The sequence below is a fragment of the Molothrus aeneus genome, chromosome 8, assembly GCF_037042795.1.
Source record: "Molothrus aeneus isolate 106 chromosome 8, BPBGC_Maene_1.0, whole genome shotgun sequence".
Lineage (NCBI taxonomy): Eukaryota > Metazoa > Chordata > Aves > Passeriformes > Icteridae > Molothrus > Molothrus aeneus.
This window is the reverse complement of record NC_089653.1, coordinates 11,266,082-11,289,891: the sequence shown is the minus strand read 5'-3', so window position 1 is coordinate 11,289,891 and position 23,810 is coordinate 11,266,082. Positions and strand designations below refer to the sequence as shown.

The 23,810-nt window shown below is 40.0% G+C and overlaps 1 protein-coding gene across 3 annotated transcripts in view; it reads right to left on the bottom strand.

The window, feature by feature from the left end:
- LRMDA (leucine rich melanocyte differentiation associated) overlaps nucleotides 1-23,810 on the bottom strand; it is a 610,568-nt gene that overhangs the window by 3,741 nt on the left and 583,017 nt on the right. The gene's annotated exons all lie outside the window — the stretch shown is intronic.

Here is a 23,810-nt window from a genome sequence, read left to right as displayed (position 1 = left end):
TACATGAGCTATCCTGTTAAACATACATCCATGAGTATCTTCAAAACTAGAACTAAATAACACTGAAACATCATACAGTGTGTTTTAAATCACAGTACCTCTCTCCTGCTTCTAAAAAAAACCAGAAAGTCTGGGTTGAAATTATATTTTGTCCTCTCTGCCGTCTCCCTGCTATGTGTTTAAAAAGTTTTCCTGATGAATGAAACCAAAAAGAAAAAAAAAAACCAAAAATAAACAAAACAAACAAACAAAAATACCCCCAAAACCTCAACAGCAAATAATTACAGGTTAATGTGGATCCTCCCTGTCAAACTTTTCCAAAGTCATACTGCAAGCACCTAAATCACCTTTGTTTTCAGTGACAGAGAGCTGAACAGAGTGGCTGAAATCTATATGGGAGGCCATTGACAGACATGGGCCGGAACAGTTGGCCTCCCCAGACTCCAGCATTTTTATACATACAAATAAATATTCAATAAAAACATTTCCAAAGTATGTCTCCAAACAACACTGCAACATCCCATGAGCAAGATACAATTTAATTACACTAAATATTGGCACATGCGGGATACTTTCAATAATTAGCCATAATACTGGTTTTGGGAGGCAAGGCACATTATTCACAGTGAGTACACTCAGAAAGATGCCTGAGGAGGCCTTAACTGCTGTGGGTGAGACACACATACCTGCAAATCTCACTACCTTATTCAAAAGCATCCCCTCTGGTGGTACTAAGTGGTATGTGAAAGCGTAAGTTCACAGTTACATCCCACCTGTGAACATCCTCAAAGATGCTAAATTTTACTAGCAGAGTTGCTCTTTGAGCCCTCAGACATGTATACTCAAAGTCATCTCCCATGAACAGAAAGAAGGTGGAGGGGTCTCCTCTGCCTTGGGAGTGTCTTACCAGAGCAGTCACTGAAGCACCCAGCTCACCTCCATAGGGCAAACATAACCTAGCCCAAAGGAGACAAGCACTGCCTTACATAAAGGGTAAAGAAGGGGGAGGAGCAGATCTTCAATTCTTTCTTGTTTTAGATTTCCAGAACTCACACAGCTGTTACAGTTCCCACTTGGAGTATGAATTAACTATGCAAGCTTTTATATTCTGCGCCACTGTTTACCAGTATAGTGTCTGGATATAGTTAAGATACATAAGATAAGCTACTAAAGCTTTGGAAGGCATGGGTCATGAAAGAATAATCTAAATCCATGCTCTTCTTCCTCTCTAAGACATCATGATGGCAACATGTTCCTATGAGGGCTGTGGGGGGGAAATAGATTGGCCTGTCATTTGTTGTGAAAAACACTCCTCTTCAGGATAATACAAATGCAGTGGGGACTATACAGTGCAGTGCCTGATCATTTTCCCCTCCTGCATAGAGCTTTCTTCAATAATTTCAATTTCAATAATTTCACTAGTCAAGCAGTTTCCACATGCAAAGGATGATAACAGCACTCCTAAACAAGAGTCTAATGACGACCAAGTTATTCTTTCCCTAAGCAGATATTCCAAGTTGGTAACAAGGACATTTAGAGCTCTAAATGCAAAGGATATGAGCAGCTTATTAATGACCTTCTTTAGACATCTTTTTCACTGGCATTGATAAAAGTCTTGTTTGAGATCTGCTGCATTTCTTAAGGACTGGAAGAAAGACTGTTTATAGAGATGCTGGTGAGAGAGTGCTGTTTGATGAATGCTGGAGACTATAGCTAGGTGTCAGTGCTTAGAAAATGAGGCAAGGACATGAGGTATTAATATTGTCAATGATCTTCTGACAGGAAAACAGATACTGTATTCACCGTCAGATTTAAATAGACATCAAGTGCATTAATGACAAAAGGGCAGACTTCAAACAAAGGGGGCTGTATGGTGCTGTGCTGAGCCAGTCTCCAAGTTGGCAATAACCTGATCTGAAAAGACACTGTCAGGGCTACAGACAGGCCTGGGATTGTGTGCGGTGACAGAAAACAGAGATGCTGACAGAGATACCGGTGCCATATTATGCCAAGTATATTCTAACACTGTCTCCAGTCCTAACTAAATCTGACATCATTTCCTATCGCTTATAGTATCCTCCACTGCTCTGGCAGAATATTTCTCCCCAGACATCATTACAAACTCCACTGTAGTTTTAAAGTTACTGGCAGGCCTGTGCTGTCGTGGAGGCTGGGTCTAGAGGCCTAAGGATAACCTCAGTCAATCTAAATTTGGAGTTTGCTGGAGAAGTGCTCTCATTTTCACTGATATCTCAGCTACTTGAGGTGATCTGAACACTAAAGTGTGAGGAGCTGTCACCTTGAATAAAATCCTTAAAGTAAAGACGCTCTGTTCCCGGGATGTTCAGCAAAGATGTCGGACAGTCTGGCAGCAGGAAATGAAATCCAGCTGCTGCTGCTCGCCTGGGGATAAAGGTGCTTGGGCTAGTGACAGTTAAAGTCAGCTGAAATTTTTGAAATCCTGCAGCCTACAATTGTTTAAATTAAGGAAGTGTTGTCTCCGCAGAGATTCCCTACCCAGGCACACAGCTGTGATTCGATTGCCAGGCATATTACACATACTGCTCAGAGAACCTTGATAAAAGCACAGTTGAAAATGTTGCCATGAGACCTTGTTTATCATGAAGGTTATTTGTAAAACAATAATCTTCCTCATAAATTAAATGCGGTGACTGGCATGGTTATTTGTTTTGCTTTGTTTTTCCTCTTTATGTCCCACCTCCCTTTGGCAACTACAGAAAGCTCAGAGAGCTGCAAAATGTTTGTGTGCTGCAATGAGAATCTTGATGCTAAGATATGTCACAAGTGAATTTAGGAAAGCTACTGCTTTTTTTCTGCCTATCTGCTATGGTATTCTTTCCTTGCAGGGCTGGGAGTACACTTGCTCTTTTGCACAGAGACAAGGGAAAGAATGAGGGGAAAACAATACATCTGTGGCTGTTCTTGTGTTTTTAATTAAAATATCCAGCATTGGCCATAATAAGCTAAATATACCCCCTATACATCAAAACAATACACAGCATCCAGAATGAGGTTTCTGCTCGAGGTTCTTAAGAAATGACAACACAAGGTCTCTTGAGGGATCATCTTCCCTGAATGAGGCTTCTAATTTTTCTTAAGTAGCTGATTCTACCATCACCACAAGCTGTTAGAACTATAATTATGAAAAAATTGCATTGGGAAGAATCATTTTTAAATTCACTCTTTATCTTTTAAATGTTTCCATCCTTTGGAATGGATGTTCTAATTACGCTGGGTAAGTAATGACCTTGCAGTTGCTTGCATGTGTTGTGGTATCAGTCTTTCTTCACAAACACATTGTAATGTCAGCAGCACCAGCCTTTCCTTAGCTAGGGGAAAACCCAATTATCCAAATAAATAAATACATACATGCATGCATACTAAAGTATGTGAAAAAGTTCGAGTCATGTTAGCTCCTTTTAAATTTGGCATATTTTGCAGAGAGCTATGGTGCTTTTAGACCTCTGTATGCTTTGCTAGAGCAAAAAAAGGTTTGCAGATGTATTATATCAGAAGTGGCAAAAACAAGTTGCAATGGGAAGTGTTAGACCTATAGATAATACAGCCTTCATTAGTTACAGGTCAAAATTCATCTCAAGCTGACAGTGATCTAAGGGAATTGTTGTCAGGTAGCATCTTGTTGCCTTTTTCCTACCACATTAATCCTCCACATTTAGAAAAACCCACCTCTCAGTCATCACAACTTGGGCAGCTTCCAGCAACACGGCTTCCTCCACTAGCATTCAGTTTTCTTTAAAAAGTAATTACTAAAACTAAGTAGTCAAGCCAAAAAATTTTGCCACCCCCATCAAAACCTATTGCCACATCTGCCCAACATCCCCACCAGGCGCCCATTTTAACATCAAATGTTTTTAATAAGCCCCTCTGCAAGTGAAAGCAGCAAAGTATTCACAATTAAATGTGTTTGTCAAACGCTGGTCTGCAATATCCATCAGGGAGTGGATTTCAGCTAACAGCCTTCTGCCTGTCTCTCGCAGGGACTAACCACAGGGCCTGCTACCAGGAGCTGCGGTCAGATAAAGTGTGGCACTCCATACACAGACTCAATATTCTACTGGAATTCCACTTCACCTAACTTTAATTAGAGCACAGTACCTAAATCCTCCACTGCCAATTTGTATTTGATCCATATTCATCTCTTTTTGCACAACCTGCTGTTGCATAGTTTTGCTACAGGCTATTAAACAGCTGCCATGTTCCACCAAGAAGCTGGGTGCATCTCAGTGTGGTTATACTACCAATCTGTAAATTGTTTTGAGACCCTTCAGGATGAAATATCAATGCCATTATCATTTTTTTCATAGGCACTTGGGCATATTCTACAATTAATGAACAGAAGCTGTGAAATTCCCTTAAATATTAATATAAACTTCCTATAAAGGAAAGTAATTCCCTACTGACAACATTTAGAGGAGAATAAATACCTAACTATGAACAATTTAAAGTCTATAATGCTACTGATTTAGGCAAAACACCTCCATGAGTCAAGTTAATCTAAAACTCTTAAAAATCTTTTTATCTAAGGGATATGTAAAGGTGGGAAAAAAAAAAAAAGAAAACAACAACCCAAAAGCAAACCCTTTTGTACAGGAGTTTAGTAAGTTTTCACTTTGTATTTATCTACCTGGAAATTCTAACAACTTTAACCAGCTGTCTTGTTGACAACTTATTTGCAGATTCTTTTGGTGAAACAGAATGCTTGTTTCTATTGAAACCAGCTTGTTTCTATATGAACTAGCCTATGAATTCTCTGACACAGGAATCTGAGAAGATCCCTTGGAAGACAAGAAAAGGTGTAAAGGATCATCTGGGTCACCAAGCACTCCCCAAAGCAGCCAAGTGTGTAACCCAGAGAGGTCCAGCTTGCACTCGGCCCCAGCAAACAAAGCCCTGCCAGCGTGGGGAGGACTGAGCGAGCTCACAAACTGCAATGTGACACAGGACAACAACACAAGAGTTGCAGCTGTCCTTGCTAATGTGATGGGCTCTCTGGCTGCTACCATTTCATCTGTTTGCTGCAACCACATTTCCAGATTGCTCCCAGCTGGAGTCAAGACACAGGAGCTTGACTCCTTAAACCAGAGAAGTAGCAACAGAAATAGGAGAATACAACAGATAAGAAAGCCTTTGGTTGTACCACAGCTAAATGCTGTGGAAAAGAATCTTAAAATGACCTGAAATACCACAGCAAGAAACAAAACCCAGATAAATACCTAAAATATTATCGTAACATACTCACAAGTGTTCACATAACAAATGCACAAATATTAATGTTCCTTGTGTTATAAACTAGTTAATTTATTTTTAAGAGGATAGAAACGGTAAATGTAAGCAAAAATGATGCATTATTTATCAAAAAGTAGCTATGCATAAAGGGGTGAGGTTTTGCTTGAGAAGGCTGGGGACAGAGCTGGCTGTGGCTAAGGCAAAATTCCTTCACCAGGGCCACAGTCCTCACAGAGTGGTCCCCAAATACTCCCAAAGAGGTGCCTGTGAATTAGGGATTGTGGTCCATTGCAGGTTTCCTGGAGAAAGGAGACATACCTTCAGTAGTAAACTGAAATAAACTGCTGATCCTGACTCCCCCCTCTCTCTGAGGGTAACAGCATTCAAGGAAGGTAACCTTCCCATTCAGAGGAGATGAATTACCTCTGCTCTGCTCCCTGCACAGGGATGCCGAAAAATGATAACATTTTCCTCTGGACACCCTACAGCACGGGGCACAAAATGGTCTTTCAGACTGAAAGAAATTACTGAAAGACACAAAATCAAATCTGTATCCAGTCTACAGCAATGGTGTTAGAATTACACACCTAAGCTAGAGCTGAGAGGAATCACAGAAGGCAAACTAACACACTGAATTATTGCAAGTATCCTGCACAGACAAGTGCTGTGACATGTCAAGTCTCACTGGCCTGTTTGTGGGAAGGGGGAAAAAGGGGGGAGTATGCAGGGAAGTGAGAGTAGGGGAGGGGGGAGCAAAGCAGTCAACAGGGAGGGGATGTTGGAAAAATTTGCAATGAAGGTGATAGGAATACAAAGATGTGAAGTTTGCATCCTGGGCCAAGGAAGCTGCACAAATGTTCAGTGTAAACTAGCAGTCAAGCTGATGTGTGATAAAGTGCAGCCTGCTGTAAATACACTTCAGGGCTCCCAGTGCAACCAGGGAAGAAACTTGTAATTTGGAAGCAGGGGGAGAAGGAAAAAGTAAAAAAAAAAAAAAAAAAAAAAGCACTGCAAGCTTTTTCTCACATAATCTGTTACTGGAAAATTGAGAAGCTTGTCTAAGTCCGTGGGAATAAGCTGATGAGCTGATACTTAATAATAAACCATATTGTGTCATGGTGTGGAGTCATCTAGATCCATTCAGGCCACAAACTATATTACTTTATACAGCCCTGGCTGACATACATTTAAAGCCCTCTACACATTAAGGAGCCATTAGGCTGACAGATTAAAAGTTATCTTGGAGCTAATGTTTCCATTATGCGTATCCTGGCAGTGGAACAATCAACACACTGTTCCTCAGATGTCATACTTTGTTTAAAAAAAGGGTAGGGGGGAGAGCAGGGGGAAAGGAGGGTATCCTTCCCTCCTTGAATGACATTGACATGATCAGCTTTGATCTGGGCATGTGCTGTCTACAGATTCTCTACTGTTGGCTAAAATAGGAGCATTTAGGGCATAATACTTTAAATCATTAACCAGTTCCATACTCCTCTGGGTATCATTGTGACAATTTAGGGTTCTGCACTTGGGATTTCTTTGGAATCTTTCCATGCTCATTGTAACTATCATCAGAGAAATATATTGGGGGGTTGGGATGTCTTTTCCTAGTGAAAATGAAACAAAAAGCATGCAACAAAAATACACAACCAAATAAACAAAAACTCCAAACCAAATGCTTTTGCCTCTTCAGTGTACCTTTACCAGTTTTGCACTGTTAGTGACATGGAGAGAATTAATGCTGACTTTATAATTAAATACTTGCTGTGAAATATGTTGCAAAATTAAAGCAGATTTTTTTTTTCAATTCCTCAGACGCATAAATTTTGTACTTAGCTAGATACTGTAATCAAAGAAACCCAAGTGCACAGAAAGCATCAGCGTGCCAAATTTTACGGGCAGACTGAGGCTTACATTTGGACATACTGAAGGAGATGGAAGAGAGGAAGTTTGGGCTCGCAGTGCTCCGGCTCTCGGTGTGTCTCATTCTCCCACCTATGGTGTGAATGAAAGCAGAAGCGTACAGACAGACAGGGGCAGTAAATGCTCCGCCAGCTCGGGTCCCAGCCGCGCACCGCGGGCTGGCTGTGCGGGCGGGCCCCGGACACTAGAGGGCAGCAGCTCTTTGTGCCAGCCCCGCCGCGCCGCGCCGAGCCGCGCGGGCGGGCGGCGATCGCGGGCGGCAGCGTTGAGCGCGCCCCGCTGCCGCCGGCGGAGCCCTCAGTGGTAACAGCGGTGCTTCTGAAAGAAGGCAGCCTCTGGCCCAGCAGCCTGCACTGGTACCAGCTCTGCTCGCAGCCCCTCGCCCAGCAGCCTGCACTGGTACCAGCTCTGCTCGCAGCCCCTCGCCCAGCAGCCTGCACTGGTACCAGCTCTGCTCGCAGCCTCTGGCCCAGCAGCCTGCACTGGTACCAGCTCTGCTCGCAGCCTCTGGCCCAGCAGCCTGCACTGGTACCAGCTCTGCTCGCAGCCTCTGGCCCAGCAGCCTGCACTGGTACCAGCTCTGCTCGCAGCCTCTGGCCCAGCAGCCTGCACTGGTACCAGCTCTGTTCGCAGCCTCTGGCCCAGCAGCCTGCACGGGTACCAGCTCTGCTCGCAGCCCCTCGCCCAGCAGCCTGCACTGGTACCAGCTCTGCTCGCAGCCCCTTGCCCAGCAGCCTGCACTGGTACCAGCTCTGTTCGCAGCCTCTGGCCCAGCAGCAGGGCTTCTGCCGGGCTGAGCTGGGGAGCCCCAGGGTGTGCGCTGGTGGCGGGGCAGCGCTCCGAACAAAAGGCTGGAGATGCTGTCGGGGGAGAGGCATTTGTTATTCTCTCGTATTCAGGGCGTAAATGCCAGCGCTGCTTTGAACTACCTTTCTCTTACTTTCGTTAATGCAACGGTGCGACCACCGAAGTGATGTAAGAGACACTTTTACATATTCAGAATGATGGAGGAAAAGGAGGTTCTAAAATCCCTTCCCAACCCTATACTAAAGTTCAGCTGTTCAGTGTACACTCACCATACAATTTAGGAGATTTTCAGTTAATTTGGCTAACATATGCAAAAATGGCCTTTCTGCTGGCTGCTCTGTTCTTTGGGCTACCTTCTAATAATAAAACTTACACTACTCAGCAATGGAACTAAACCATAAAGAACGACAAGGTCATTAAGAAAACAAAAAGTGACTATAATTAAATCATACTTCACAAACCTTAACCATGCACAGATTGCATTAACAGTAAAATGTGAGAGGAAAAAAGAGGGAAGTAAGTTCTTTTAGTAACTGTGATAGAATTAAACAAATGTACCATGATTTATGGGGCAGAAAGCAAACTTTTGGAATAATTGTTCGGAAAGTCTGCAAGCATTCCAATAAAATTACAAATTCTTCTGTGAAAAAAATTTGAGCAGCAGGGCCCTTCTGGAGAGTTTAGACATAAATTTGGCTCATCTCATGAGTAAAACTTGCTTTTGGATCTCAAATGTGTTCCTGCTGCAGGAGTTCACATTAGGGAAAAAAAAAAGCCATAGAAAATTCAGTCTGGTTCAACTGGTTTGAAATTTCTCAAGAGAGTCATCTGAAATAAAGACAAGTTGCTTTTTATTTTTAAAGCTGGGAAAGAAAGTCTCTCAAATAAAATTAAAGAGCATAATTAAATAGTGCTGCTGTCACATTATGATACAGTTAAGGGAACCTTCTTTGTCTGCCATTACTTGCTCCTTTCCACAAGCCCTTCCTCAGAAACAACAACAACAACAAAACATTTAAGTAATTGCTAACAATGAGATTATTATGATTTTTCCTTATAAAAAATAGGTGTTTTTTGAGAAGCAGGTACTACAAGGCCCTGGATTCCCTTGATTTCCAGCAGAAGTTGAAGGCATCTGGCACTCTGTAAGACACATCAAGAGCCCACAACAACAGGTGAGCTCCTTTCTCTCTTCTGTCACTATTACTATTTAGCATCAAGTGTAATCAAAAGTGCATCTGGATCCAAACACAAAGTATTCACAAAATATGTAGTTCTCTGGACTAAATCTGGGCTTGCCTCTTGGTAGGATTTTGTTCTCTTCTATATGACACATAGCACCATCTGCTATTGCTAAATAGTAACTGGCCATAGTCTAGTCCCAACCTGCCTCCAGTACTGAAAGCCAAAATATTGTCATCATTTTCTATCCTCAACTCCTTTCCCCTTTCCTCAGTCTCCTTATAAAATATGCTAATGGGAGGGGGCTGAAGGTTAAATCACAGTGGCCAGTAGAACATCATTTACAGGTGCACTTTAGTCTCTATGGGAGCTTTTACTAAAGATAAGAAATTGGGGACTAAGAAACAGCTCGAGAGGCACATTATAACCCCTCCACTAGGGTCAGAGTCATTAAAGTTTAGTTAAAGCACTAAAGACTTTCTAACAAGTATTCTGCTTAGTAAACATTTTCCACCAGAGTGTGGCTATTGGTGAGAGCTTTTGGAGTGTGTCAGTTAATCAGTATTTGCCCGCTTTGACAGCTTGAAATATTACTCACTTATTTGGCTGGTTCAAATTTGTCAGACTTGACTATGTCACAAGTTTACGTGTCCCCATATGAAAAAGGAGCTCACTGGCAAAATGTTCATGATGGACCTAATAAAACACATGTGGCTAGAAAATAATCAAACAACAGTGGTCACTGTTATCACTCAGAAGGACAAAAAAAGAGTGACTGTCTTTGAGACTACCAAGCTAAACAGGAAGCAATAACCTGTTACTTTACCAAACATCCTTTAAATGGTTAATGGAAGAATAAAATCTCCACCACACTCAGGGGCATTAAATTGCTTGGTTAAAGCTGCATATATATTTTGGATGTGTTGAGTCGTTTGCTGGTACAAAGAAAAGAAAGGCTTAAGACAGAAGCTGTCTCTCAGTCTCGAGATTGTTTTGCAGCCAAGGAAGCCCTTTCTGCCACAGCAAGGCCATTTAGGCAATACTCTTCACCTTTGCTCTCAGAGTGGGTGGTATTAAAACAGAAAGTCCTCTGCAGGTAGCAGGTAGTGTGGGATTAGACCATCACATGAATTCACAGCAGGAAAGCCAGTCATACACAGCCACTGTTTGGTTAAATGTATTCAACAACAGGGCACACGAGTGTTGCTGTTAAGCCTGGGGCACTGCTGAACAGCACAAACTGCCCTACAGAAGACCTCAAAGATCTCAGAAGTAATAACAAAAAATTATACAAGAAAGATCTTTTCAGGGATAAGGAAAGCTTAACCACTTACGTGTGTGCAGTGAACCCTGTGGTCCTTTCAGAGAGGCTCCTGGGAAGCAGCGATATGCTACTGAAGTATTTCAGTCTTTGGGCAAAACAAGCTTGACATCCCTGTTGGCATCTCTGCTGAGAACAGACACTGGCCTTACTCAGAAAACGTCAAACGTGACTTTCTGCTAGCTGTGGCAAAGCTGAATACTGAAGGCAGGGGAGGAGAGGTCACAGAGGAAGCAGTAGTTAACGGGGTAAAGTGAGTGTTATAATCCCCAAATTGCAGTAGGACTGAATGTTTGCAGACAATCTGCCTGTCTGTACCAAGACAGCCTCATTTTTCTTTCTTCTAGGAGAGGGTTAAGTATAATCTGAAGCCTGGAAAATGGCTGCTGTTGATACTAGTGAGGCCTTCTCTTTAACTAGATCCTTCAGGAAAAAACAAATTAATCAACAGCCAGCTGAAGTGGGTTTAATGATTGCATTCTGCATACAATCAGCTTTTCCCTTTTCAAGGGCCATCAATATGTCAAGGGAAGACATATCTGAAGGATATAGCTCTTAACATCAAGGTTATCTATTCTCCACAAGGCTCCCACTCCTTACTGGGCTGATACTTTACACTGCCTGTGTCTAACATTTTCATCAACTCTGCAATCAATCAAGGTAATAATGTTGTGCAAAAAATCAATTAACAACGCAATTAAACTTTCCTTATTATCTCAAAGGGCTGAAATAATACCTAAAGGGAAGATAGACTCACTGAATGCAGACATCCATAACCCAATGTGAAAGTGAATTATGAGGTTAGACAGATGCAGGCATGTACTGGCGCTGTTATTTTCAAAGGGATATATCTCATCCAGGCAGTGTATCAGTCACCACCAATCCCATACCCTAAAATTCCAAATTACTTTTAAGAAATATACGATGTGCAATATCCATTTCATATTCTCTTTTAGAGATAAACCCCCCAAAATCTGAACAGGAGTATTATTCAAAGACAAAATGATCTTTCAGAAAGAACATAAAATATAAAAGCTATAATAACATTTACATCTGTATACCACCCATGTCTGTAAATGCAGGTCATCAATTATACCTAATCTGTAGTGAATAAGGAACAGAAGAAGCAGCACAACATTTAAAGCCCAAAGGCTCAAATTTGCAAATACCTTGCATCAAGTACACTGAAAGAAGAGCCCCAATATAAACACATGCAGCAAAACCAGCAAGGACTGAAGTATCATTCCCTGAAAATAAGACAGAGTGCCTATATTATTTTGTAATTACATTCAATCCTCATGGAAACATCATTCCCAAGAGCTGAGAGTTTTAAAGTACATTGAAAACAGACAATTAACCCCTTGCTGTTGGGAGGATTTGGGTTTTAGCATAAAGATGTTAAGGAGAGAGGTGTTCAGCACACCAGCACAATGCAGTTAATGTAGTTGGGAACCCAGGTGCAATACCTTTGTTTTGAAGATGACTGGATAAGGATTTAAGGGAGGGTGGGGAAAAGAAGAGAGAAAGAATACATCTAAAATTAACTATGAAATGAGTGAAAACCAAAAAATATTATACAAAGAAAACAACTGTGACCAAGCTAGGTATTTTGTGGGGTTTTTGACTCCTATCATTTTATATCACACAACCTGAGCGTTTCCCCTCAGCCCCCCCTTACTCATTTCGCAACATACCCACACACAGTCTTCACCCTAGGTTGTTGTGATTTAACATAGGCAAGAAGATAATGAAAATAGAAAACACTTAAGGGAAGCCTATGTCAGAGTGACAAGCTAGGCTTACATCCTGTAATAAGCTCAGGAAAATTTGGAAGCAGAAAAGATTTCCCTTACACACTGCACTTTGAATTCCTCTGTTAAAGGACGCTCCATGTGTCTGTGTAAGGAGAGGTGTTCTACAAAGCTGTTCTCCCAGCAGGGTTTACTTAAGCACATAACAGCTGCAGTTTAGAAATGGTCTATTCTTACAATTAGCTCATGTAGTGCAAGTGGCTTGTCTGGACCAAGAAGATTTTTTTTTTTTGTTGATAATTCTCCCTGGTTTTGTCTTTGTCTTGTACTTCCTGCTCTTCCCCGTTACCCCCATTCTGTAGAGTCAATCATAGGTGAGATACAAATAAATATGACTAAAATTTTCCACAATTTTTGAAACATTACGACATTCCTGTATGGATTTGGGGCACTAATATTAGCCCAGGATTAGAGAATTCAGCCATTCCTCTCTTAACCTTTAGGAACATAATTAATATGTTTTCATTTTCAATGACTTCATTGTGTGTCTATCAACTGGAACCATTCCTGCTGTGTATTTGATTCCACTGACGATGGGGTGTGTTGGATTTTAAATGATGTGCTAGCACTTCTGTTCCCTATATACTCTAGTTTATGTGTTATTCATGACTTGCATTTGGAGACATGGATGATACACAGATGTAAATGTTATTAAAGCTTTTGTGTTTAGATTCATTGTGAAAGAGTTCTTTGTTTTCAGATAATTCTTTTAACCATCACAAATAACCACCAATACATGAAATTGTCTTGAGACATTTTTCTTTCCTGTTAAGATTTTTGATGAAGAGAATTTTTTATTCTCCCTAGTGTTCTCTCATCATCAAAATAAAATACAGGATAAATTGACAGACAGCAGTTACACCTGCAGGATAACGTAGAAGTAAACCTTTTTGTCATGTGCTCATTATACAAAATCAAACCCAAAAGTTACTTTATTTTTTTAATAGCTGTCAGGACTGTGGCTCCCAGTTTAAGAAGGCTGCAACTGGCATTATTCTCAAACTGCTTTTACCCTTTAGCACCACATTTGTATTCCTGAAGAATTTAAAAGGAACATGGTAAAGAAAAAGGTACTTCAAATCATGATTTCCTATCTCCTTTTTCACTTAGATTAAACTAATTTTAGATCATTAGTTTTATAACACTATTTAGATATTTTGAATATATGACAGGCATACTGTGCATCTTTGTTGCACTGGTACTATGTAGGAAAAAGCTGAAACACAATATGTACTTAAATGCTTGGTAAGCATCAGCCTTGGAAAACATCACCCAGACAGCAGTCAGAAGTAATTTTTTGTGATGGACAGATAAAACACCATTCAATTTTTTCATTGTTACTTATTAAGGCAAGGGGTGAGCAGGTAGATTTGTGTGTCTGGACTGGTAAATCTTCAAGACAGTTGTGTGAGGTTGCTATATGTAAGTACATATATGGCTTTGAACTGAAACAAAAGTCCTCTCAAAAAGCCACATTTAATCACTAATAATCCTGTCAATTGATAAATCCTTTGATATTTTCTCTCAATGAAATTGAAGCTCACTTTAAACATGAAGTCTTGGAGTTGTCACATTTTTTGCTTTAAAAGAAATATTTTATAACATATATTTTTACTTTTTATGTCTATTTTATCCATTAAGCCTATAATAACAGCAGCCTCTCTACAGAACTTAAATATTCAGAAACCCCAGCAAAAGGGATTTCTTTGTCTGAAGTTCAAGCTTCTTGTAAAAATCTGACTCAGACTAATTTAGTCAAAGTATAATAGTTTGATCAAGAAAATAACTTATTAAATTTTTTTTGCTGGAGTAGTGTGTTGGATAGTGGTGGCTTGCACTCCCCAATGTACCATTTTACAGAGAACTTCATATTTTGTTGTGAATAGTTATTGAAAAGAGAGTTTTCCATCTGACAGAGAGAATCAATCTAATGTCACCCACTCTTTACCTCCAGTTTTCTATTGCACCACCTCTGTCTGGTACAATCTTGTAAATGTTTTGCTGTAGATATCTGCTGTTTTACTTCACCTGCCACTAAAGCCTACCACTCTTGAGCTGTTTTGGAAAATTGCCTTTGAGCTTTATGAAACAAAAGACAATTTTTTAAGATGAACCAAACTTTAACTTAATTCAGCAGGACACTGCAATGCTGCTTCTAAGTCTTTGATGCTTTATTGAGGAAACAAGATTCCAACCTTTCTCTTCCCCAGTCACAGTGAAGACAGCTCAGGACTACTCAGCAGAGCATTTCTAATGGCCAAAACCCAGGAAGTCGTGGCTCAGCTGCCTTGCACTGCATTCCAGGCAAATTCCAGCCATAGTGGGCAGTGGCCATGCCATGGAAAGAGTAATCCTAGTGCAGGATATAGGGTCAGGACAAAGTAGATTGTCTGGAGCATCATCTCATTAGGCCATACTAGGTCCTTGAGATTAAGAAGCTGCAGTATTTGGGACAGGGTAGCAGAAGAGGGGAATTAAAAGAGGCCATTTTTGGGTGGTTTCAGTCTTGTGCCACACAGTTCTTCAGTCTTCACAGACTGTCTGGACAATGTGCACATTTCAGTCTTTTACTTTTCATGGTGTAAACACTTACTTATTTTTGGGCTTGCTCAAAAATGGAAGTAGCTTGTCATCCAGGGAATAGATAAGCAACATTTTCAGATGCTCTTCAACAATTATTTTGTCATCAGGAAGCAGTGTATGATACCTTATAAACATGACACCATAAATCTACAACATTGAGGCAGATACAGATTAATTCACAATTCAGTATTAGTAGACACCTTAACTGAGAACTGAGTAGAACCTGATGCAACATAAAAATATGTTGAAATGAATTTGTTAAAATAACAATTTTAAAAGGTCTGCCTACCATTTCTATCTAATCAGAAGCATGTTCCCTGCCTGTGAAATAATACAAGATTTCTGCTCTCCTCCAATGCACTTGTCTATAGTTGCACTTGGCTTAAATAGCCTTTGGTAAAGGCTTGAAGATCTTAAAATAGGAGGGCACTCATCAAACTTTGACCAGATGACTCACTGCACTGTTAAGAGCAGTTATTTAAATGTTTGAAATATTTTAGACAGTTGATGAAGTCAAGAGAACCAGTTCAGCCAAGCACCAAGAAAGCAAACAGTGACCCACAGGATTTCAACCATCCTCCTTTTCTGATGTGTTTTCACAGTACACATTACCAGAAGCTTTATGAGACCACTTTAAATCATCAAGGGTCCATCCAGGCAATATCAGCCAAAAAATGGGGTACTAAAAGATACTACAGAAAGCAGGTACAGGATGTTCTTTTTTCTCCCATGTATTTGAATTTTTTGTTTAACAGGGAAGAAGTCTGTCTTCTTATAAAACCAAATGATATGACAATGTTTTTCTTGACATAAAGAAAATAACTTCATGTGGTCTTTGCCATAGCCATGCAACTGTGCAGGCCTGGTGAGTGTGGCAGTCTTGCATAGCCTCCTTCTCCATTTATAGCAAGGATGGTTAAGTTCTGGACACACATGGCTCTAAAGTTTATTGATTTCAAGTGCAATTAATATCTAAGTCTCTGGGAAGCTTATATAAAGCTATTACTCTGTTCAAAGGGGAAAAAAAAAAGACCATCAAATGGTTATACTGAAAGTTATTTTTCTGTTTTTCTTTGTCTCAAAAAAGAAAGGGGGAGGGGGAGATGACTGTTCCATAATTATAAATCTTCTGAAACTGTAACTCAGGAAAAGACTTTTCAAATAAAATGTTTCCCAGAAAAGAATATTTGGCAGCGGTTGGCTCTTGTTTTCCCTAATAACCATTAAAAGTCTGCCCTAGTAAAGCATTTTACTGCAACGTTTGAAATGGTAGAGTTTACATTTTATTTAATGAATAGTTGCAGAGCATTAAAGCAACATCTCGTCGGCAAAACAGCTCCTTATCCTCGCTTTGTCTCAATTGGTTTTTTTACATTTCATTTTCAATGACATGTCAGCCGTCTCTCACCAACCTCAAAGGAAAGTTGAATGCAGGGCTTACAAAGTTAAGCTGACATTTGCTCTCTTCCAATAAAAAATATTTAGTCCATTAAACATAAATACCTGTCATTATGATACATGGACTGGGTACAAGCCTCCCGTTTCCCTCTGATGTTTATTACATCCAAACAACTGCAGTGCCTGCATGTTTTCAACTTTAGTGTATTGATTAAACTTTTAAATGGCTGCCATATAACCCAGGGACATCAGGAAGATTAATTTGCGTCAATGTTCATCTGTAATTCATTAGCCATTTATTCTTTACAACCACATGGGCTATCAAGAAAATGCAGGCCATTTTTCACTCTGCACAGGCTTGGGAACAGATCCTGAAATTTGTGCTGCATACAAATAAGCTCCCCAGGCCCGGCCACTTAAACTGCTTGGCTTTTCAAAAGTTAAAGTTGGGAATAACAGCAGAAAAAAGGGAACATAAAAAACCAGAAATGGACAAAATATACGTCCTCAGGGTACTAGGGATTTAACTGAGTTTGTCCACTGTCTTTTCATCCATGGATTATGGTTTCTTATTTCAGTCAGATTATAATAACTGAAACTTGTTACTGTGCAAAGGCCATAAATAAAATGAGCTGTACCCCCCTCTAATATCTTCTAAGATGCAGTTACTTGGAGAAAGCTAGAAAGCGGCAGTGAAGTATAAAAAGCTCATGCCTCAAGGAGGTTGTAGCCGTGAATCTAAGAAAAGGATGCAGCTTTAACCAACTCTCCCATTTATTGTGGATTCCAGTCTTGCCTTTATTTGGGAAAATGGCCAGCTAAATATTGGTATGTTTCCTTAGGGTAGAGGGAAGCCATCTGGCTCCTTGATTTGCCCTACTGACCCCCTTGGCACAGTATGAAGTGCATATTAAATAAGGAAAAGGAAAGAGAACAGCCATAAAGCAAACAAAAATGCACATGAATTTTACATTTACAACATGGAAAGATCAATGAAATGCATCCTGGTTCCTTTCCTCTCACTGCCTATAAATTACAAAGTAGTGTCACTCTGCTAGGTAAAGGCATAGTGGTACAGCAATAGAGTCATTGAGCCTAATGGCACCAATCGAGATTCCAAAAATTAAGATCTCATAAGACAAATCCAACAGGTTCCGTGTTGCAAACAAGAATATAAACATAGTAGCATCCTGTAAGAAACACAGAAATCTTCACATAGTTGTAATACATCAGTTAGGATGTAATTATCTCTACTTAACAGCCACAGTCACTACGCTGCCATTTTAAAATGTGGATTATGCATAAAAGAAAGGAGATAACTTGCTTCGAAAATCAGGTATCAGCTTACTGTTAAATATCAACCTGGGTGAAAAGAACACCGGAGTGAGCATTCTGCTTAGTGTAACCCTCCCAGTATAAGGCTGATGCCATGCCCAACCTGCCTGCCCCAGCAAGCTGGGATCTCACCACAGGCAGGACAGTGTCTGGGGGAAGCAGGAGCCTCTCATCACATCCAAGGAACACACAGGAGGCAACGATGCACTGGACAAACCTGAGCTGTGGAGCAGCGATAGATTTTGGCCTACGCCCTCCAGCAGCTCCAAAGAATTAAATGCTGCCCTGCCATTACCTTATCAGCAAAAATCAGCCATTTGGGGCTTGTCTCTGGAAGTTGTATAGCAGTGCTTTTATAGACAATCTGCAGGTGGGATTGCTAAGCAGCATTTCTGTCAGTTGGCTGGCTTGTAAGTGCCCCAAAATAAGTGACCCAAAAAAAGAAGAAAGATGAAAATTATGAGATATACAGGGATATACTCAAAGCGACTTTTGGACACGATTTTGTATTTTATTACATGCTTGAAATTTAGACTGAGTTCATCGAAAGATGCATTACGGTTCATCAATCTCACAAGCAAACCTGAGCTGATTTGTGGTTTCATTTTGCACAAATACTTACTTTTAATAGGCAGGAGAAAATTAAATGAGTTTTGGTCAGATATCTGGATTCCTTTGAATCTGAAAGTTGAGTCAAAAAGAATGTTGGGAAATAAGCCAGTTTCAAAGCCATATGTACAAGGAAAGAAGCCCATTTATCCAAATCTGGATAGCTTTATGCTGTACACATAACCTGAGTCGTTCTGGTCTGCATCTGCCCCACAGAACAAGAAAAGATGAAATCTCAGCTTCAACTTTTTATTTTGGTTTTTTCAGCTTTATTCATACCTTCAAAATAATTTAAATATAATTTGTTTGGAGTAAATTATTTTTCTATTATGATAGGAGACATACTGGGAACTTCACCAATGAAAATATGTGGATAACAAGTGAGCTGAAAATAATGCAAAATTTACCTAGTCTCAGTAGAAAAAAGATGCAGTGCTAAAACTGTAACTTAAACTAAGAAAAGCAAAGCAAGTCATAGCACAACTATGGAGTTTCTATCACATCAAAAAAAAGAGTTAGTATGCAAAAAAATCACAGGTGTTTTAGAACAGAGCCATTATAAATTCAGCAGAAAATTTTTCAACCTTACTTCTGCAGATACTGAAAGCTCCTCATGGTGCTCACTAAACAAAGTGTTTCCTTAGAAACTTTATTCTTTGGTCTGCTAGCATTAATGTATAGTAGAACACAGTCAAGATGCAGCCAGACCTTGGGGTTCAGTCCTTTAAAATTCCCAGTATAACATATCTGAAACACCAATGACACAGTAAAGGAGTTGAAACCCCAAAAGGAGGCTCAGCAATCCCAGATTCTAATTAAATCTTGACAAATTAGGTACAGCAGCCCAGGGGATCACTGCCATTGTGTTCACACTGTAAAATCTCTGTCCTGGGAATGTCCCTGGCAGGCTGCATGCCATAGCCCCGTGGCACAGGAGCAGGTTATTGTGGCTCACCATCACACCCGGGCTCTCTCATGCTGCAGGAATCTCCAAATGGGAAGACTAGGTGGCTTTGAACTCGTGCTTTCACTGGGGGGGCCTAAAGCAGCAAGCTCAGGACTCAGCCATTTGTTTTCATTTTCATATAATGATGTGTCTAGCTCTCATGGTTGCACAGAAAACTGTATCAACTCGAACCATATGTTAACTGAGGCAGCAATATGTTCTTAAATTGGCAGACAGCTCAAAATGACAGTTCAGCAAGATGTGAACTATTTTCAATCATCTCAATAGGGTGTTAACTCTAAACCCTAAACATTGCCTGTATATATATTTTGTTAACCATTTCACTACTAAATACCTTAAGCAAGATAGCTAAACTGTTCCTCCACACTTCTCCAAGGCAGAATATCCCAACTCCTAATTTGAAAGAATGTATACATATAAATTGGCCTGGTTACATACTTGGCTCCATCATTTTTAACATCTCACAATCAATGTATTTATCCTTCCACAATCATGAGGCAGTGAAGTGCTGTCATCTCCCTTTTAGAGATGGAGGAAAAAATGCGAGAACATGATAAAAAGGAAACAGAACAGAGATCATCTGAGCTTAAGCCTTTTGTCTGAACCAGTAGATTAGCCTCTCCTTTTACACGGAAATTATGAGGAGACAGCGAAAAATCCACTGCATTAAAGTAAGTAAAAGAGACTGAATATTTAAGAGCAGTATTATCCATATATGTACCAGATTTAGTTTTTAAAAGGTTGTGTGCAGTTCAGTTTAAATTAATTCAGTTTTTTCACTGAATGCCACAGAATTTTCAAGGATTTGCTCAAGTTTAAGGCCAGCTTACCACAGAGCACAGAATCTGTTGCCCTTACCTCTAGCTGGTCAGTTTTATTAATACAGTCTCTTAGCTTTAGGCCATAGTACACAATAAAATAAAAAAGACTAATGCAAATTTTACATCTTGCAGCAGTTTGCCAAATAAACACAGGATCTGGATTAGTAACACTTTTTAAGATCATAAATGCCTAAAAAATGTACAAAAAGAAAATAACAAGAGTTAAAAATATATTATTTTTTAGGTCTCAATACCTTTCTAGGTTTTTTTTTGGTTTTTTGGGGTTTTTTTGGTTTTTGTTTTGTTTTGGTTTTTTTGTGGCAAATCAGGCCAATAGTGTGGCAGCCAGTGTAATTGAAACTGTTTTCCTACCCAGAAAGTACTTCAGGTTTTGAGTCACAAAAGTAAATGCATCTAAGCCAGGAATGGAAGTTGGCTATTTATTACCCAGGTGACAATATAGATTACAAGAAAGTGTACAGTAAGAAAAACCTTCAGCCTGACTGGACTGTATGGGCAAAGATAGCTGTGTCTCCTGATACCAGCCCAAGTCACTTTCAAACAACTAACTGCAAAAACTCTGTCTAGTTTGTGAAGTATTTTGTGATGAAAGGCACTCTACACATGTAAAATATTATTACTACATTTGCAAAATGAAATTTCTAAAAGAAAAAGCACAGAACACGCCAACAACAATAAAGCAATCAATTTCAATAGGATGCAATAACTTGCAATAAATTGCTTTGTAGACAAGGATTAAATTGTTTCAGCACCAGCCACCCAATCCAACTTAACTAACAAAGAGAAAAAAGAAATGAGAAACATTTGCTTAAAAAGCTCATAACTGTCAGTGTGTTCAGAACACCAGCATGTCCTGCTACACCTAATACCTTTGTCAAGGTGGCCTATCTGGAACTACTCTTTCCCATTCCCTGCAGACTTAAGCTGCAGAGTTTCCCTGCAGACTCCCACTGTATTTGCCAGTACTGGATCTCTGCTTGGGGTCTGAGTTTGAGACAATCCAGATCCACAGGCACAGCCCCCCTTCCCCCCCTTCAGTATCACTCATCGCAGCTTAAGCTTGTCTGCCTTGCACTGGCAGTGACCTGGATGTTGCACATGCTGCAGTGCAAGGAGAGAGCAATACCAGCAGTGAGACTGCTCCTGTGATGTTGGTTTTTCATAAAGATGTGCTTAACATTCTTCCAACAACACTATTGTTATAATATTTTTTCCGTGCTCCGATTCTACAAATCAGCGTTACATTATACTGAAGAAGAAATGTATTTGGTCTTAAATCCTTGTATTAAGCTTTCTGTTTGAACAATGGATTTAAGAGATTTGGTTTACTATTCCACAAGATATTTTAATAAATCAGTATCTTAATTCCTAATACCTTCTTCTATTAACACATAAGATTTTAACTTTCTCTTCTCCACATTGTTATGTGCTAGTTTAAGTAATGTCAAAACTGAGTCTCAAAATGACAGTGTCAAGCATCCAGAAGAGGGCTGACTGTCCATTTACATCATGGTCTCTGCCTTCTTCTATGTAAGACTAGAAAATCAGCACGAACATTTGGTAGCAGACTGCAGAGTTGTCATTCATCTTCATTTCCATGGGACAGATCAGTTAAAGCCTTGGTTGTACACAAAGCATTAAAACCACTTCTGCATGTTAAGTAATAACATGGCACCATGATGCAAAGTGGTGACTGAACCACCCTTTGGGGTGCAGTTACAGGAAGGCTTTGCACCATGTAGCACGATTCTATGTTTTTAATTTCTGATCACTCTGCTGCAACATGACTTATGAAAACAACTGCATGTTAAATCATGAGTGTCAAAGAAAATCTTATGAATGTTCACATGATGATATCTTCAAATGAATTGAAAGTATTTTATAATTAAATTTACAAGAGTCCCTAAATCCCATTTTTAACTAAATTAGGTGCTTTAGGGGGCAAAAAAAAAAAGTACACGTAGGCCTAAACTGAGGAAGATATTAGACTGGCAACAAGAGAACCACTATGCCTTTTTATATTAACAGCACAAGATTCCTGTAATGAGATTGAAAAGAAGGAGGCTGGACCTGTGTTCTACAATATGCTGCAATGCTGGTCCACACACATCCCTCTCTACTGGGAAGAAAAAAACTTTCTACTCCACTTCTTTAAACACTTGGGCAAGAAGCTGCACAGACTCTGGAGGGACAAGCTCAACTCCCTTGGTTCCCCATGGGGCACATATTTGCCCAGCTGGAGTGTGGCCTGGAATCAGAACAAGTGGGCACATTGCTGAGCATGGTGACCATGGTGTGAGAGAGGAGGATTAAAATAAATGCCAGATAGCAATGGAGTGATAGAGAAAAGCCCTGTTTGATGGCAAACATTCAGAGCCATGCTGTGACTAGCATGCTGTTCCCCTTCTGTCCTGTGTTTTGGAGTGAACGTGTCTGTGACTGCCACAACCTTCACTGAGTTCTGTGCTGCCCACTCAGAGACACACACACTCTCAAAAGAATTGGATTTGCAAACCACAAGAAGCCAAGGAAGGACTCAGCCATGAAAGCCTCAGCACTTTCAGAATGGCAGCTTCTGCTGACACATACAGCAGCAGAATACATTAAGTGCTTAGGTAACTTCACCAATGAAAATATAGACAGCTTGAGACTTCCAGTTACTTATGCACATATTTAATGTTTTATGCATTGTTATCTGCTCTTAAAAGCTTGAATCACACTCATATTGCCCTTAGAGCCTAGTGCTTAGACACTTTAAAAACACCTGCCCCAAGAGTGTGTGTGTATATCTATATATCTATATCTATATATATATATATATCTCTAGAGAGAGAGTATGAGAATATATCTATCTCCTGCATACTTAGCTGCTTCTACTGCCTTCACACAAGGGGTTGGTGCTGTTGGAAAATGAGCCCACTACATTAGTCACATAAGCTGGGATTTACAGCTGAAGTTCTCAAAAGAACTTAGCAGTACAACTGTGCTGGATATTCAGAAGGCTTAACTCCCATTAGGCAATGAAAAGAAGCAGCTAGCATCAAAAAGCACTGGGTGTCCAACAGCTTACACAGCTCTTCATTGACTAAAGAAACTGGAAAACATGCTCCAGTAAAATGGCCAAACTTACCTTAATTGATATGTTTCCTTAATGTGCCATTACTCAAATTCAAAACCATTTGAAGTATATTGCTGTTCATGGCCCCCTGAAGAGGGGTTTTATTTGCTGAGCATTTGGCAACTTACAGTGCTCTCAGTGAGAGATACTATATTAATTTCTCCATATCCTGGGTAACCAGTCTCACCTTCCAGAGAAGGCCTACATTTTCCCTCGTCTTCTTTTCTGGAAAGGAAATCTGGTCCTCATTCATATGAATTCTGCTTGCAAATATCACTCAACATTTGTGTATTTATTTTAAGAAACAAATTATTTGGATGGTTTGGCTGTGGTCTAAAGCATTTATAATTATAGATTTTTATTCTGACGTGGCCTACTGGCTAGTTCCAAAACTCAGGATAAAAATCCAGATATCACCAGCTGAAAACCTTTCAAGAGCAATACAGGACACATGATAGCAGAAAAAATGTAGATGCAGCATTGAGGATTTAAAGCATCAAGAATGTCCTAAAAACTGAGTGTTCCTGTGGTATCTGTGACGTGCTGGTGTTTAAAAAGTGAGGGGAAAAGAGACTAGTGAGCCAAGAGGAAAAGCTGGTCTTTGAATCTCTGTTCCTAACTAATTTGTTTCGAATTCTGCCACAGT